The sequence below is a fragment of the Pongo abelii genome, chromosome 9, assembly GCF_028885655.2.
Source record: "Pongo abelii isolate AG06213 chromosome 9, NHGRI_mPonAbe1-v2.0_pri, whole genome shotgun sequence".
NCBI lineage: Eukaryota > Metazoa > Chordata > Mammalia > Primates > Hominidae > Pongo > Pongo abelii.
Window position 1 is genome coordinate 61306808 of NC_071994.2, and position 18217 is coordinate 61325024.

Here is an 18217-nt window from a genome sequence, read left to right on the forward strand (position 1 = left end):
GCCCAGCCCTAAGAATGTTCTTTGGGATTAATCTCTCTGCTAGTGACAGTAAAGAGCCCAGGCCCAAGTTGGTGGTAATCACGATTAAGAGGCCCACTGTTTCATCCTTTCCTCTCCCTAGAACCATCTATCTAAGATGCTATCACAGCCATGGACAGGGGCAGTGTAGGTCTGCGTGAGGCCATGTGAAACTGCCTGTTTCTAATAACAACTCTGTGAGGCTGCAAACTGCCCTTGTTCTCCACTTCTTTCTCCTTGGATGGCCCTGGGGACAATGTTGGGGCAGGCAGTGATGGTTAGCAGAATGATCTGGCCAAGGCTTCCCCTGAATGGGCTGCAAGTAAGTCTCTGGCTACTGCAAACACTGATACACTAGCTCAAGATGACACATGGTGAGGATGACGACCAGGACTGAATTATATGTGTGAACATCCCTGGCAGTGCAATTCTTCCTGACCCAGGATAGGAAGTGAAGGACAATCTCACAGCGGCAAGATGGGAGTGTGGGTTATGTTAATGGGGTTATTAGGAGAAATGTAATGGTGTGAAGAACATACTGTGTATATATGAAAAAAACTATTTTCCAGCATAGTTCATGTATTGTTCTTTTACAATTTAATATATGCAAATGTTTTCTCTTATAATCTGAAAATAGTGAGTTTCCTTTAGGGGTCCATGTCTTATTTATCTTTCTTTATATATATATATTTTTAAATCATACTTTAAGTTCTAGGGTACATGTGCACAATGTGCAGGTTTGTTACATATGTATACATATAAGACAGATGCCTATTTCAGCACCTGGCATATGGGAACTAATGAACATGTATTTATTGAACTGACCTGACATTGTCATCTAATCATCGCCTATATATCTCACAGAATTTTTGTGCTATAATTTATTTAACCATTTCCTCTTTTTTAAGATGTTAGATTATGTATTATTTGTACAACATTTTGCTAATATAGAAAACACTATGAAGGACATTTTTGTACAAAAGCTTTCTATCTTTAAGATGATTTTATTTCTGTAGATTAACAAAAGGAGGATTCCCAGGCCAACGCATAGATGAAACAAACTTTCTCAGAGCTACCTGGATCTTAGGAGGAAAGACCAATGGGAGGAAGGAAGGGGAGGAAGAATTTTCCTAATGGAACTTAATTTTTACCATAAAGAGAGAGAAAGAGATTCAGAGTAACCTAATGACAGTCTCATACTCTGCATCACCTAAAAATATTATTCTCTTAATTTTATGAGAAATAAGATTACATCAAACATATACTTAGAGCATTGGCAGGGTTTGTTTGTTTGTTTGCCACACCTATAACCTTGTTCTTGGTCCACTAGCACGGTGTGGAGAAGACACTGAGCTGAGCACTAGCTCTCAAGTGTGATTCTCTCCCTGCTTGGCAAACGGCAGGGTACTCACATGCAAATAGAATCAAATTAGTGTCTAATGACTCCTACAAGACAAACTCTCTGAGGAAACTCTTAAGCTGGGCATGGGGTTGCTTTGTCATTCACTGGTTTTGGCCTTGTACTCTGGTTCAGCTTGATAAATGGAAGATCCCAGAATGTCTGCCTTTGAGTGATCTGTAGTTGGCTGAATACCCAGAGGATGGAGCTCTCACCGTGTTGCTTAGTAATCTCTCTTCCTAGCTCTGTGATGTACTTCAGTCATCAGGTCTCATCTGATTAATTTCCGGGTCACAATTCATTGTCCCTTCTGCCTGGAGACAAGTAAAAGCAGTGTGGGTTCCACATGAAACCATGAAACCATGAAGGCTTTTTTTTTTTTTTTTTTTTAAATAAGACAGGGCCTCACTCTGTCACCCAAGCTAGAGTGGAACGGCACAATCTCGGCTCACTGCAACCTCCACCTCCTGGGTTCAAGGGATTCTCCCACCTCAGCCTCCTGAGTAGCTGGGACTACAGACGTGTGTCACCACACCCAGCTAATTTTTGTACTTTTAATAGAGATGGGGTTTCACCATGTTGGCCAGCCTAGTCTCGAACTCCTGACCTCAGGTGATCCACCAGCCTTGGCCTCCCAAAGTTTGGAATTACAGGCGTGAGCCACCGTGCCCAGCCTCAACCACAAAGGTCTTCTGAAGCAACATTGAATCCACTGCATTCAGTGGGTCAGAGGAGGCTTTTGAAATGTCTCACTGCCAGGGACTCAGAGCTCATGCTTACTCTGCAAAAACTTGAACCTATCTTGAACAATGGGCTCTTCCCCAGTCCCTACCCACCCACATTCACTTATTAATCAACTATTTAATACAATGTCCCAGGCAGTGTGCTAGGCTGGACAGAAGGGTTTTGAGAATCAGTGATTAATCCAACATCATTAAGTACCTACTCCCAGCTGGGTGCTGGAGGAATAAAGAGGAAGAAGACCGATAATTTGCCTTCAAACTCTGACAACCTGGCAGAGGAGCAAACATGAGAATAAAAAAGAACACTTGGGTATTCTCAGACCTCTGATGATGGAACGGACCCAGGATAACCCACAGGAGGGGTAGCTGTTTAAGTCATGGGATGGTGGAGGAGAGGGGTTAAGAGGGCTCCATCAAGAAAAGGATACTCAAGTTGGGTCTTTTTTTTTTTTGAGACAGAGTCTTGCTCTGTCGCCTAGGCTGGAGTGCATTGGCACGATCTGGGCTCACTGCAAGCTCTGCCTCCCAGGTTCACATCATTCTCCCGCCTCAGCCTCCCAAGTAGCTGGGACTACAGGGGCCCACCGCCACACCTGGCTAATTTTTCCTATTTTTTCGTAGAGACGGGGTTTCACTGTGTTAGCCAGGATGGTCTCGATCTCCTGACCTTGTGATCCGCCCTCCTTGACCTCCCAAAGTGCTGGGATTACAGGCGTGAGCCACCACACCCGGCCATCAAGTTGGGTCTTGAAGGAGGAGCTGGTGTTTATTGCATGGATGGGTAGGAGGAAGAGGAGGGAATTGAATGGCAGAGTGGGCAGCCTAGGTGAGTTTTGTAGCATTTGTGGGGTGTGGGAGTGATGCAGGTGGGGTATGAGGAAAGAAAAGAAAGGAGGGGGGATGCTGGGAAGACTGAAGAGGGTCTTCTGGGCCAGACTAGGAATTGGGAGAGGCAGGAGCAGTAGGAATGAGACTTGGCCACCTTCGCCTATGTTCTGAGTCAATGGAAGTTTTGTAGCACCTTGTTAAGCTCTCACAAAGAAGAGGAGTTGTGATATGAGGGGGTCCCCTACAGCCAGTGATGCCAGCTCAGGGAAACCAGGAGGCTGGGTTCCTGGCTTTGGACATGACGGCTGCAAAAGGACGTTGGGGCTGTGAAGTCAGCTGGTAGGGCAGGGGGAAGGGGCAGTTCTTGTGGTCTGAGGGACTAATGGGGTGTCCAGGGAGCTGTAGGTAAGTCCAGGAATGGAGGTCTGTGGGGTCTCCTGCTTTGCAGGAGCCAAGACAAGCCCACAAAAGGAATAATCCCATCCCCATCAGCCTCACCCCACCTGTCCAGCCTTTTGGATTTAAAGGGCCCCTGCCAGTGCCTGACTGAGCTCCTTCACTCTAGCAGGGACTATTAAATGTGGACTTTGGACTTGGGTTTGAATTCTAGTACTATGGCCTCAGTCTTCTCATCTATAAAATGGGAATAGCATTAATATCAGTTTCAAAGTGCTGTGATAATTAAGTGGTTAAATGGTAGGTGTCTGGAAGACTCTGAGGGTCCTGGTCTCAGAGGGGTGGGCAGAAGGCTGGGAGCAAAGCTGACTGCCTAGGAGTCAGCAACAGCCATGTGCCTTTGCCTGCCCCATCTGCCCTCGAGGGCCAGCCTGTGAGGAGCTGGCAGTGCCAGGGCCCTGAGTGCTGCGGGCTGTGCTGATTGAACGGCCTCCTTCACTAATCAGGCTACTGTTGTGGAGTGCAGTAGCGGGGCCTGGAATGCACTCTGCTAATCAGTGTGCATTCTTAACTGTTGCAGTTGAATATTTTAACTAGAGCTCTCCTCCCCTGGGCTGATTGAGGCACAATCCCTGTCTGCCTGGGATAGGGGTTGCCAGGGCAGAGGGCCAGAAAGCAGAAGAGACAGGCTTGTGTTTTAGGATTCTAGGCAGGAAAGTGAGTTCCAGATGAGTAATGCATTCACCCATTTCCTTTTAACTCAGACATCCAAGTGGCCAGTCACTCTGTTTGGGTCTATTACCTGTGGGTAGGTAGCTACTTATCTATTCATCCATCTACCCAACCATCCATCCATCCACCCATCCATCCATCCACCCACCCATCCATCCATCCACCCTCCCATCCAGCTATCCATCCACCCACCCATCCATCCATCCATTTATTTTCCTCCCTCCCTCCATTCCTTCCTTTCTTCCATTCTCCAGGTTCTTGTGGCCCCTCTTTCCTTTACCATTCAAATATGATGCCAGAGCCTTCACCCTGCCTGACCAGAGGGCATCTCAGCCCCACCTGAATTTTCTGAAGCTTTCTAGGGAGTGTTGACCTGCAGCCATTGCTGCTCGACACCTCTGTCTGTGAGCTATAGGCCTGGGCTTCTTCCGCATGCTCTCTCGCTGTCCCTGCTTCTGTGGACCCTTCCCTTTTCTCCCCGTGTTTGCCCCAAGTATGGACACAGGAGCCTCCTTTACTCTCCAAGTCTCCAGTGACACAAAGTTGTCATGAGTCATGGATTGTATTGAGGATATTCTAAGAAGGTGGCGACACAGAGAAGGAAAACTTAAAATTACATCTTTTATGACAAAGTTCCCAAGGCCTACTATTTATGGCCCATCACAAGGAGCCCTTTCACCTCCTTCTCCAGGTCCTAGTGGCCTCCATCTCCAGGCAGGGGCCAAGGAGGGGCACTGCTGCTTCCACTCAACTCAGAGTCTTCTCCATCTGGGCCCAAAGCCATGGAACCTCTACCTTCCTACTCATCAGGAAGAAGAAAACAGAACAAAAATGAAAAACTGCCACTCTTTTAATATTTAAAAAAAAAATTAATGGCCGGGCGCAGTGGCTCATGCCTGTAATCCCAGCACTTTGGGAGTCTGAGGTGGGCAAATCACTTAAGGTCAGGAGTTCAAGACCAGTCTGGCCAACATGGTGAAACCCCGTCTCTACTAAAAGTACAAAAATTAGCTGGGTATGGTGGTAGGCACCTGTAATCTCAGCTACTCAGGAGGCTGAGGCCGGAGAATGGCTTGAATCCAGCAGGTGGAGGTTGCAGTGAGCCAAGATCATGCCACTGCACTCCAGCCTGGGTTACATGAGGGAGACTCTTTCTCAAAATAAATAAATAAACACATACATACATACATACAATTAAGGTACAAATACATACACGCCCTTATTCATAGGGCAGACTCTTAAGTTTGGCCCTGAATTTCCTTAACATGCACTTTTAGAGTAAGCCTGCAGCCTTGCCTTTATAAAACTTAGAGGCCAGTTACAGTTTTCTTTCTCCCAAGAAAAGAGCAGTCTTTCCCCAAGAAGAATTTCCCAAGTCTTGCTAGTTTACAAAACTGACTGGATCTTCTTGCTTTTATCCTGGTATATACTCATGCTTTTATGTGTACTCCAATGTAGTCATCTTTTATTTTTTAATTTAGACAGTTGTTTATTGTATACCTTTTAAGTCCCAGGCTCTGAGCTGGACACTGACAATACAGCTGTAAATAAAACAGACGCCTGTGTCTTCCTGGTGCTAACAGTAGAGTGGAAGAGGAGATAAAAAATAAATGTATAATACACAATCAACAGAAATAAGTGCTAGAAGGGGAAAAGACATCTGAGCAGGCTTCTATATACCTATTTGTTTATTCATTTGTCTATTTTTGCTCATTCATTCCTCCCTCCAGTCATCAGCAAATACTGACTGAACACTTGCAATCTGTCTGACACTATGCCAAGCGCTAGAGACCAAAATATAAAAATTGCCTTGACCATTTCTTCAAAGTACATATAGCTTGGTAGGTGGAAGGAAACAGATACATAGTTAACAACAGTGCAGAGAAGCTGAAACTAGAACAGAAAGATGGTTGTCAATCAGTGGAAACTAGAGGACAAAATAGCCACTGTGTTTGGAAGCCTAGAGAAAGGCTTCCTGGAGGAGGTGTCATTTGATCAGGACCTGAAGGATGGATAGGAGTTTGCCAGGTGAAGAGGAAGGTACTGGCATTGCAGAATGACAGAAGAGCAAGCAGTGAGATCTGGGGGCTAAATAGAATGGGGTGGAGTTGCTAGGGGCCAGAGAGTGTCTGCAGGGAAGAGGGGAAGTGGCAGATGAGGCCGGCAGTTTTCCAGGCTCTTAGGAAACTCCCCTGGAGAAGAGCTTGACAGCTACATCTGCAAAAGGGGTATCAGAAAGGGGCCAGAGCTGTAGAAGACATCAGGCAGGAGAGGAAAAGCCTGGCTTTATGGAGAGGAAGAATGGAACAATTTTGGCGGCATTTGGAGGCCCCCAATCTCTGTACTTGATACCTGCTGGGGTGTGTTTGGCTTCTATATGAGAAGCCTGTTGCTGCAGAGTAAATTCTCCCTGGTTGCCTGCACTTACCTCCCAGTGTGTTAATGAGTGCAGAGCTTCAGGAGATGCCAGAGCCTGTTATTTAGTATTTGTCGAGTGGAGCTGCACGGCTAGGTGGAGGCACTGTCAGTTAAGAGACAAGGATGCTCCCGCCAGGCCTGGCACCTGGCTCTGCTAGACCAGCCATAAGCCTGGGGAAGAGAGAACTCAGTGAAGAGAGGAGGCAAGGAGCTCTGTTTAAGAGGAAAGTGAACATGTGGACTGAAGACCAGGGAAGGAAGTGTTTTGAATACGGCAAGTTGGTTCCCAGGATTCTTGGGAACACCCAGGGGAGTAGCTTCTGTGGCAAGATGGTAGTGCGAAGTATTAACTTTTGCATTTTGACCCTAGGACCTTCCCTCTTCTTGGTGGCTAGACATGAAAGAATGCTTCCTAGGCATTTTTTTCCCACCTGAAAAGAGATTAAAGCAAAGCAAAACAAAAATTTTCCTTGTGCTGGAAAAGAAACAGCTGGAGCACATATTAGAGTAGCATCTAGGCTGCTAAAACAAAGAGGGTTAAAAATAAAGTGTCATTAAAAAGATGGAGGTTATCTTATTCTAACTTAACAATCATCAAGTGAGCATCGCCATCCAGGTCAGCAGGTGGTTCTACTCCACAAGAACTCTCAGGGACCTAGGTTCCCTCCATCCTGATGCTCCACCATCCCTTAGAATGATAACCCATAGGGCCAAAAATGGATCACAAACACATCCATGTTCCAGCTAAAGGGAAGAGGAAGAGTGCATTGGTAGATTATATATTATTTAACAAATTTTAACTTCCTTTTGGTTCAGCTTAACAGGCTGGGTAAACTTCCCTGCTCTACCTCTATATCTAGGCCTGGAGAAGTATCATGAGTTTCTGTTTGATCCTTTGGAAGCTTCTGACCTCAGACATGAGAAAACCTACCCAAGGTAGCTGCTATTTCTGGAGCTGTGGTGCTAGAATGAAATGTGGAACTGACCTGAACTCAACCCCTAACCGGGAACATAGCAGCTACTCAAAAGCCTGCAGACCTGTGAATAAGAAACAGATACTTGTGTTTATTTGCTTCTGAGTTTTGAGTGATTTTATGCAGTATTATTACAGCAAAAGCTGATTGATACAAAGTACAAATTGAGGGCAAGGAATTTTCATTTAAGCAAGCATGAGTGAAAAAATAATTTTCTTTCATATTTTACTAATCATATGACCACAAATAGCTGCAAGGGAGGCTGAAAAATAGAGTCTGTAGTTCAACAATCATATGCCCAGTTTAAGAGAAGATGATATAGATGGATGGCAAATACACATATGAATTAAACCTGCATGAGATGTTACTACTCTACCACTAGGATGGCTAAAGTTAAAAAGGCTGATAACTCCATGTGTTGGTGAGAATATAAAGCAACTAGAATTCTCATACACCACTTGTGGGAATGTAAAATGTATAGCCATTTAAAACAGTATCTTGGCAGTTTCTTTCAAGGATAAACATACAGCTACTGCATGATCCAGACAATCTACTTCTACATATTTACCCAAGAGAAGGAAGCATATGTCTACTTGTATATAAATATAGCAACTTTATTTGTAATAGCCCTGTCTTAGTCCATTTGGATGCTGTAACAAAATATACTAAACTGAGTGATTTACAAATGACAAAAATTTATTACTTACAGTTCTGGAGGCTGGAAAGTCCAAGATCAAGGCACCAGCAGATTCAGTGTCTGGTGTGGGCTCTCTGCTTCAAAGACCACACTTCTTGTTCCATCCTCACATGGTGGAAGGGGGTGAACGCTGTGTATCCTTATATAAGGGTACTAATCCCATTCATGATGGTGGAGCTTTCATAACCTAATCCCTTTCTTAGAAACACATCCATGTTCCAGCTAAAGGGAAGAGGAAGAATGCATTGGTAGATTATACATTATTTAACAAATTTTAACTTCCTTTTGGTTCAGCTTAACAGGCTGGGTAAACTTACCTGCTCTAGCTCTATATCTAGGCCTGAAGAGGTATCATGAGTTTCTGTTTGTCCCATCTATTAATACTATTGTTTTGGGGATTAAGTTTCAACATTTGATTTGAACATTCAAACCATAGCAAGCTCCAAACTGGAAACAATTCAAGATTTCCTTCAACAAGTGAATGAATAAAGCAAACTGTGGTATATTCACATAATGGAATACTACTCCATGATAAAGAAGAATGAACTATTAGTATACGCAACAAGAGGGACAAACTTCAAAATAATTATGGTGAGTGTACCAAAAAGAGTACATATTGCATGACTCCAATTATATAAGATGTTAGAAAATTCAATCCAATGTCTAGTAATAAAAAAGCATATTAGTGACTTCCTGGGCATGAGGGAGGCTGAGGAGGAGAAGGGAAGAACTACAAAAGGGCAGAAAGAAACTTCTGGAGTGATGGCTATGATCACTGTTTTGATTGTGGTAGTAGTTTCACGGGTGTGTCCATGCATCCAACTCATCAAATTGTGTACTTTATTGTATATGTGCAGATTGTTGTATGTAATTAATACTTCAATAAAGTTGTAAAACCAAACAAACAAAAGAAAAGCTCTTTCTATGAAAGGAGCGGAGAGTGGATTTTGGCAGACAATGGACATTCTACCAAACAGGGGAGAGGAGGTATTTGGATGCTGGTGGAGGAGACTTCTGAAAATAATCTGGGGTCCTCCATGGGGCCAGTTCTTCCCCTTTCAGATAGGGTTGGAGATCAGAGAGTAGGAGAGAGCTATGCCCCATCCTGCATAGATCCCTTGGAGGCAGAAGCAGTATTCCACTTATTCCAGAGAAGTAAGAGCAAAGATGACATACCCCACTAGGGAAGAGGACAGTGATCGCAGCCACCAAGAGCTTGAGACAGCCTCTCTGTCTTCTCCTGCCCCACTATGACTAGAAAAAAGCAGGTCTGTAACAGCTGCAAAAGGGTATCTTAATTGAGGTCCTCCAAGAAGGAGATGCCAACATAAGAGGCAGTAGTGAACTACACCCTGAATCCTCATTTTCCTGGAGCCTAAGCTCGCAGCATTCAGCTTTAGAGTTTGGGGGCAGGTGCTCAGATGGATGGAGCAAGAAGAGGAGGCTCACCTGTGTTGTGCACTTGTGTCAAGACTCTCAACACTTAATTAGGGTCCCTCTTACGCTGAGGCAGACAGAGAAAGGCTTGCCAGACCTATTTCTTTACTCCTATTGTGGGCAAGGTGCTCCGCCATACCCGTTGATTCTAGGTCACTTGCTTTGGCCAATGGTATGGGAACAAATGTGATGCCTGCAGAAGCTTCACAAGCTCTGTGCACTAGGGCTTGCTCTCTTACCACCTTGCTCCTTGCTCTTTTACAGTCTCATGAGAACACGCCCAGATTCACCTGCTGGAGGGACATGAGAGACAGGAAGAGTAGACCACAGTCATTCCAGCTGAGGGGTAGACCAGTCAGGCCCCTGCAAATCACTAACTCACTGCAGATGCATAAGCGAAGTCAGCCCAAATCATCCCAGTCTGACCCAGATCTTCAAAAATGTCTAGCCAACCCATAGCTTGATAAGAAATAATAGATGGGTGTTGTTTTAGGTCACCACATTTTGGGGTGGTTTGTTACAAACCATAGCTAACTGTTATGGTGTCCAAACTTCTGGGCCACATCCCTGTCTTGATTCATCCACTCAACTGTCAATACAGTCGTCCTCCTTTATCCTCGGGTGTTGTGTTCCAAGACCGCAGTGGATGCTTGAAACCAAGGACAGTTCCAAACCCTGTATGTATACAGAGATTGTCCCCAACTTACGATTGTTCAACTTAGGATTTTTCAGCTTGACCATAGTGTGAAAGTGACATACAGTCAGTAGAAACTCTAACCCCATCTTGAGTAGAGGAGCATCTGTTTTATTTTTTTCCCACACATACATACATATCTATGATGAAGTTTAATTTCTAAGTTAGGACCAGTTAGAAATGAACAATAACTAGTAATACAATGGAAAAATTATAATATACTGTGATAAAATTATGTGAATATGCTCTCTGTCTCTCTTAAAATTCTTATTGTATTGTACTCATCTATTTTCAGACCATGGTTGACCATGAATAACTGAAACCTTGGATAGCAAAACTGGAGCTAAGACAAGACTACTGTACTTATTCTAACCAATGCTGTCCCTTGACTTGGCCTGGTCCTGAACTTCTGAACAGCAGGGACCAGAAGAGACCTGGCCCCACTTGCACCCCTCTTCCTCCTCTCGGTTAAGGTGGGGGCCAGCTGGCTCAATGTGCCCCACTCCAAAGGAGGCCAGCATCATGAAGAAGCAGGGAAGTGGCAGGGATGCGATTCCACTCAGGGAAATGAGAAACTTGATTACTACTCAACATTTGCAGTACCCAGATACTCTAATTAAGAGAAAAGGTCAATAGGTTAAATAAGTAACTTAATCAGAAAATTATGCAAAGTGCCACAAATCAAACATATTACACAGCCCTTGAGATCGATACGGTATGCAAATCGATCACCCAAGATCAAGACAATTCAGAAACTGGCACAACTCAATCAAGGTACAACTCAATCAAGGGGGTTCAGGAAACCCAGACTGAGCTGGAGAATGCTGGGGGCCTGGCACTAGAAGTAGAAGGCAGACACCAACACCCCTGGGGAGCACGAGCAGCAACGGAGGTGCAGTCTCTTCTTAGGCTCCAGAAGAGTCCAAGGGCCATGAGTTTCTCATCTGTAGAAGGGGGACTGCAATATAGTGCACAGTATGGGTCAGGGCCTGTGGGCCTAGCTTGAGTCCCACCTCTGCCTCTGCCTAACTATGTGGTTTGGGGCAAGCCACTTAGCCTTCTCCTGGTCTTTATTCATACAACAGAGAAACACATACCAGCCTTTCAAGTTATTTTGTGTGTGTGTGTGTGTGTGTGCGTACATGTGTGTGTGTGCATGTGTGTGTGTATGTGAGAGAGAGAGAGAGGAGTGAGAGAGACAGGGAGAGAGCTAGGAGTGTGTGGGTTTGCGGCCATGGGTCCAGTGAGGATCCCTTCCTCTCTGCCACTTCCCTTTCTTCTCACAAAGCCCTGCAGCTAGAACACTTGATCAGTGCCCTTTAAATTTAGGACAGTGGCTTTCCACTGAGGGTGGTATTTGGCATATCTGGAGATATTTTGGGTGTTATAACCAGTGGGGTGGGGGTGTGCTACTGACATCTAGTGGGTAGAGGCCAGGGATGCTCCTCTACAATCTGTAATGTACAGGGCAGCTCCCACAACAAATAATTGGCCAGCCCAAAATGTCAGAGGTGCTGAGGTTGAGAAATTCTGAGTTAGGAGGATTGGATAGCTTGTGAGTGAAAGAGGAGGGTGGCTGAGGCAGCCAGAGCATAAAAGGTGGTAGGAGCCCTCTGCAGTGATCACAGAAACTACTGACACTGCCTGTCAGGGCTTCAGGAACCCCTGAGGGACCCCTAACTAGTGCTGACCTTCAGTGGAACTTCCCAGGAGACCCAGTGAGAGGAAAAAGCACACTCAAAGAAGAGAGAGTTTGCTCACCGCAGTCCTGCCTGCTGGGGTGCAAGACGGCATTTCCCGGCCTAGAGACTCAGGCCTGGCCTGGCCCCAGTAAGGGGGAGGCCACAGCGGGGAGACTGCCCTGGTCTGGCATTCCCTTGCAGCCTGAAGGAATGTTGGTATAAATGGACCCTTATTTGGGCTTGTTTTTATCCCCCTAGGAGTGGTGCGGCTGCCTGTCTTTTCCCAGACTTTCCCGCTGCTCAAGGGAGGGAAGTAGAACCTTGGGGACCATCCTAGGCCTGGTGTGGAGGGAAGAGCACCTGCCCTTCACCTGGGCTACAGAGGGGAAGGCCTGGGGGCCCTGTCCCTCTGCAGGGGCCTGTGCTGCTGCTAGGGGTCTGTGGAAAGGAAGAGGTGGGTGTTTGCCTCTGAAACTTCCTCTGGGCACTCAGGTCCCCTGAGGGGGTTTTCCACCTGGGGGTGGAGGGTTGAGCTAGGAGTCTCTGTGGGACCTTGAGAGGACAGAAAGCTGGAAGAGACCAATTAAGGTTTCTTTGGGGCAGAAAGCAGGGTACATGCTGGGCACAGAGTCTGTGGGGCGGGGAGGGCAGTTCTCTTCCTCCCAAGGAAGCTGCCAGTGTCTGGACTCTCATACTGTCAGGTCTTGAGACCCAGGGCCTCTGAGGTCAGAGGATGTCACTGAAGACTGAGGCCATGCCTCATGCCATGGGGTTCAGGGCTGGAGAAAAGAGCAAAAGGGATGGTCAGCACCCATCAGGCATCTGCCCCTTTATCTCCTTTCTCAGGACTGTCAGCAGTCATCTCAAGCATGGAAACTTCCCTTTCCTAGTTCTCCAGTCACATACAATTGGAGCCATCATGAAGTCCTCCCTGGTTGAGCATTGGGAGAAACTAGGCCCATAAATGTTTAAGGTCTTGACCAAGGCCATATAGTGAATTAATGGCAGAGCCAAAAATGGACCCTGGGTCTCCTGACATGAGTCTAACACCAGAGTATGGCAATTTCATGGCTGTCCCTGCTCATGAAAAACACCCTTCCAGAAAGGCCTGTATTCGTTATCTACTGCAGTGTGACAGATTACCCCAAGTTTCTGTGGGTCAGGAAGCCAGGCACAGCTTAGCTGTGTCCTCCCAAGGTTTCCAGGTCTCTCACAAGGATGCTGTCGAGGTATCAGCCAGGGCTGCAGTCATCGTCAACCTGACTCTGGGGAATCTGCTTCAGAGCTCACTCACATGGCTGTTGACAGATCTTAGGTCCTCGCTGGCTGCTGGCCAGAGACATCAGTTCCTTGCCAAGAGGGCCTCTCCAGAGGAAATCTTGCAACATGGCATCTGGCTTCCCTCAGAGAGAGAGGTGGAGAGAGTGAGATCAAGTAAGACAGGGTGAGCAAGATAGAAGTAGAACCTTTGGGTAACCTAACCTTGGAGTGACAGTCCGTCATTTTTGCCATGTTCTATTTGTTAGAAGTGGGTCTGTCTCTAGGTCCAGCCCACACTCGAGGGGAGGGAATTACTAGGGCACAGATTCCAGGAGGCAGTGATCACTAGGGGCCTTTATAGAGCCTGCCTGCCACAGACATCAACCCAGCGGTGGAAAAGGAGGCCCATGGCCTGGGGTGTGCCTTTGGCTTCTCCCCTTCTTGAAATAGCTCATTCACTTCCAGACTCTTAGGGGAAATCCCAAGAAAGAAGACGATTTAAAGGGAGCTGGAGTGGGAGCGGATTCCATTCTTCCCTCCATGGCTCCAACTTCACGTCCAAAATCTCAGCCTAGATGAAGTCCGAGTTTCTTTCTAGTTGTACCACTTTGATTTAAACTCATCAAACACAGGCAAAAGCATTTGGTTGTAGGTCAGAAATGTCAGGTTCTAGTCCTAGTTTTAGGAATTCTAGGCGTCACTTCGTTCACAAATTTTCTCCTCTATACAAGTAGGAGCCTAAGCTAGGGGATTTCTGACTGCAGGTTCTCCTGTGCTGAAACTTTCTCCTACTCAAGGGATAGAAAACTCCCACATGCCTGCCTTCCCTCTGCCCTTCATGGAATTTCACACCTGGAAGAAGCCTGTGTGTAGGGGAGGGGTTGTTGAATTCCTCAAGGTGTCTGGAGAAAGAGACAGAGGGAGCCAAAGAGGAAGAGAGTGGGGGGAGCATTAGCAGCCCTGGCGCTCCACCAACACGGCGCCCGGCAACTTCCGGAACTAGTCATAGCGCCTGGGCCCCCAGGAAGTCAGGAAGGGACCATGGCAGGAGCGAGGCAGCCTGGACAGTTAAAAGTGGGATGGCCCATTTGGGAGCCTGGGCCTCTGTCCCTGATGGGGGCCTTACAGAAGGCAGATGGCTGTCCAAAATGACCACCTCCCGGGATCTGGTTCTTTGAGCCGCACTTCCGACCTCTGCCTCTGCCCAGGGTGAGCCTTTCCTGCTCTAATTCCTCGCCCACACTTTGCCCTGCACTCACCCTCGGCCTCGGGGCTCCACACCAGCCCCATGGGCGGAGTCAGTGTGTCCACAGACTTTGGGGGACGGTGTCACCCAGTGCTGGGAGGGCGTGGGTCTCAGCTCCGCAGGCTGCCGGCCAGGAGCAGGGAGGAGGCAGTGAAAGCCGCTGCATATGTCTCAGATTCATTTCTAATTCACTTTCCTTCTGAAGTGGTTTTGAGGAAGTGCGATATCTGAAAAGGTAGCTAATGTAGGTCCTGTAAATAGTACATCCACGGCCGTAATGGAGGGAGAGAGAGAGAGAGAGAGCAAAAGATGGATTAAGTGCCCACCGTGGGCCTGGAAAAAAAATCCTTTTGATCTCTCCCCACAGCACAATGCCCTATTACCTTGTTGGCTTGCATCAGCCAGAGAGAGCATGTTTCTTATTGTGATTGCTGCAAATTGGTACCTGTTTCCCGGAGAGTAGCTTTCCCCAGAATTAAGTAGAGCACCCGGCTCCATCCTGGGTGATAAGGACCCCCTATTAGTGGGTAATGTCAGCACTGAGCCGCCTCCTGTCTGCCTTGCCTGCCTTGGGGACCCTGAAGCTGGCCATACTCTCTCTGAGCGCAGCCCCACAAGCACAGGTGCAGCCAAAGAACTCCTCCATGGTGGCCTCATCTTTCCCACCTTACTGATGGCTGTGTTGGGCCACAGAGCTGCTTGGGAGAGGTAGTGCTGAGTTTTGAACACACTGCTTTTCCCCAACCTTGGACTTTCTAGATTCTCTCTTTTATTTAATCAAATCATTAGACAGATATTTATTGAGAACCTGCTATGTTCCAGCATTTGGATGAGTGCTGGGGACACAGCAGCGAATGACACAAAGTTCCTGCCCTCATTGGGCCGGCATAGTCAAGTACCACCATCATGCACTTGTCTATCCCCAGACCTGGGGACACCCAGGACTCCCTCTCCCTTAACATCTGCATCCAATTGGCCCCCAAGTCTCCCCTAGCCCATAAGTCTCTCTCTCTTTGTCATTGTAAGTATAAAAATTTATTTCTTCTACTTCTTTCTCACCTTCCTGGTCCAAGCCCCAGCACCTCTCACTCAGTCTCCTGCATTATTAGCCTCCTGAATTAGTCTTCTATTTGCTGCTGTTGCAAATTACCCAAAACTTGGAGGCTTAAAACAACGCAAATTTTTATCTTATAGTTCAATAGCTCAGAAGTCTGAAAGGGGTCTCACTGGGCTAAAATCAAGCTGTTAGCAGGGCTACATTCCTTTCTGGAGGATCCAGAGAGGATTCAATTTCCTTACCTTTTCCAATTTCTAGAGGCTTCCTGCATTTCTCAGCTCGTGATCTCCTTCGTTCCTCTTCAAAACCAGCAATGCTCATCCAGTCCTTCTCATCTGGCATCACTCTGACCTCCTCTTCTGCTTCTCACTTCCACTCTCTGGGTTTCTTGTGATTACACTAGACCTGTCTGGGTAATCCAGGACAATGTCTCTATTTTAAAGTCAGCTGACTAGTAACCTCAATTCCATCTGCATCCCCCTTATTCCATCTTGCATCTCCTTTGCCACATAACCGAACACATTCACAGGTCTGGGGATTAGAATGTGGACATCTCTGGGGAGGTGTTACTTTGCCAATACTGTCTCTAAGTGGTCTGCCTGCCTCCATTCTTGTTCCCTTGTAAACCCTTCTCTAAGCAGCAGACAGCAGTCTCTTTTTAAAACACAAGTCAAATAATATCATTCTCCTGCCTAAAATGCTCTCACTGTTCCTAGAACAAGATGCAAGTTCATTACCTTGGTCGACAGACCTTTCCCATCTCCCAGCCTCATCACCTGCCTCTCTTGTCCTAGATCATCAAGCCCCTATGGCACTGGGATCCCTACAGGCCTGAGCCTGCTGAGCTCCTGCCCGTTTCCCGCTCTGTGCAGGGCCTTGGTGCAGGCTGTCCCCGCTATCTCACATGCTTTTCTTCTGGCTCTTATGTTTTCACTCTCAGCTTAAATGTCTCCTTTGAGAGAGGACTCCCCTCACCCCTGTCTCAAATCAGTGCACCCATTACTGTCTCACACTGCACCGTCACAGCCCTAATCACAATCTGTAATTATTCAATGACTTCCTTCCCATTGCCGGTCTCCCCTACCCGGGTTTGTGAAAACTGTGATGGCAGGAACCTGACTTCCCTGTCTGCGCAGTGGGATCCGAACAAATATTTATTGAATGGTTGAATAATGATGCTCACCATATATTATTGAGTGAAAAAAAGCAAGATACAGAGTATGTATAACTCTTAAGTAAGACAAACACCCTCTACATATGCATAGCCACATACCTTTGTGCAAATAGAAGGTTCAGGAAGGACCAAATTCATGGCAGTGTTGACCTCTGGGCAGAGGAGTAGATTGGGGAGGACAGGAAGGTGACTTTCTCTTTTTTACTTCATATACTTTTGCTTGTTTAAAAAATTGTTTTTGTTATAAGCATGAATAACACTTTTTAAAGGGGAAAAAATCAAACCAAAGATTTTTCTTCCACTTGAATATGATCAAATGCCGTATAAACCAGACAACAATATACTTTAAAAAGTTATGCCTCTTGAATGCCTCCCAGACGTGTCTTTTGTATCTGGGCTGGCCTCAGCAGTGCTCATGTGGCTCCACATGACTCTCAGAATGGGCTCCACAGGGGTTGTTGAGGGAGGGATGGGTCTCCAGTCAGATCTGAGCTTTCCACTTCCCATCATGGATCCCCACTACGGCTTCTCCTCACCCCGAGAACAAGGGCTAAGCCCCTAGGGCTGGCTGGCTGGTGTGTGTAGGGGGCCTGGTGTGTGTGGGGTGTGCGTGTGTGTAGGGCCAAATGTGATGTGTGTGTTTGTATGAGTGTGTGTGGTGGGCCAGGTGTGTGGTGTGTGTGTGTAAGGCTGAGTGTGATGTGTGGGGGGTGTGTGTGTGTGGGGCCAGTGTGTGGTGTGTTTGTGTGTGTAGGGCCAAGTGTGATGGGTGTTGTGTATATATGTCTGTGTGTGTGTGATGTGTGTGTGTGTGTGTGGAGGGCCAAGTGTGTATGTGGTGTGGTGTGTGTGTGGTGTGTGTGTGTGCATGTGTGTATAGGGCCGGGTGTATGTGTGTGTGTGTAGGGCCGAATGATGTGTCTGTATAAGTGTGATATGTGTGTGTGTGTGTGGAGGGCCAAGTGTGGTGTGTGTGGAGGGCCAGGTGTGTGGTATGCTTGTGTGTGCATGCTTGTGTGTAGGGCCAACAGGGCCAAGTGTGATGTGTATGCGAGTGGTGTGTGTGTAGGGCCAGGTGTGGTATGTGTCTGTGTGGTGTGTGTGGGTGTGCATGCTTGTGTATAGGGCCAAGTGTAGTGTGTGTATGTGTGTGCGTGGTGTGTGTGTGGAAGGCCCGGTGTGGTGTGTGTGTGGAGGGCCAGGTGTGTGGGGTGTGTGTGTGTATGTGTGGAGGGCTAGGTGTGGGGCATGTGTGTGTGTGTGTGTGTGGAGGGCCAGGTGTGGGATGTGTGTGCGTCTGGTAGGCTAGGTGTGTAGGGCAGTGTGTGAGGAGTGTGTGTCTCTGTGTGTGTGTAGGGCCTGGTGTGTGGGTGTGTGTGTGGTGTGCATGTGTGCATACACGTGTGTGTAGGGCCGAGTGTGATGTGTGTATGTGTATGAGTGTGATATGTGTGTGTAGAGG

General features: G+C 47.0%; 1 long non-coding RNA gene across 1 annotated transcript; it reads right to left on the bottom strand.

Moving 5' to 3' along the window:
* Nucleotides 1-598: 598 nt before the first annotated feature.
* Nucleotides 599-14270, bottom strand: LOC129048969 (uncharacterized). Its single transcript, XR_008511684.1, has 3 exons — nt 14131-14270; nt 13313-13411; nt 599-1731 (listed from the first exon to the last, which is right to left on the bottom strand). It is a non-coding gene; the product is annotated as an uncharacterized LOC129048969 (long non-coding RNA).
* Between the last annotated feature and the right edge of the window lie 3947 nt (nt 14271-18217).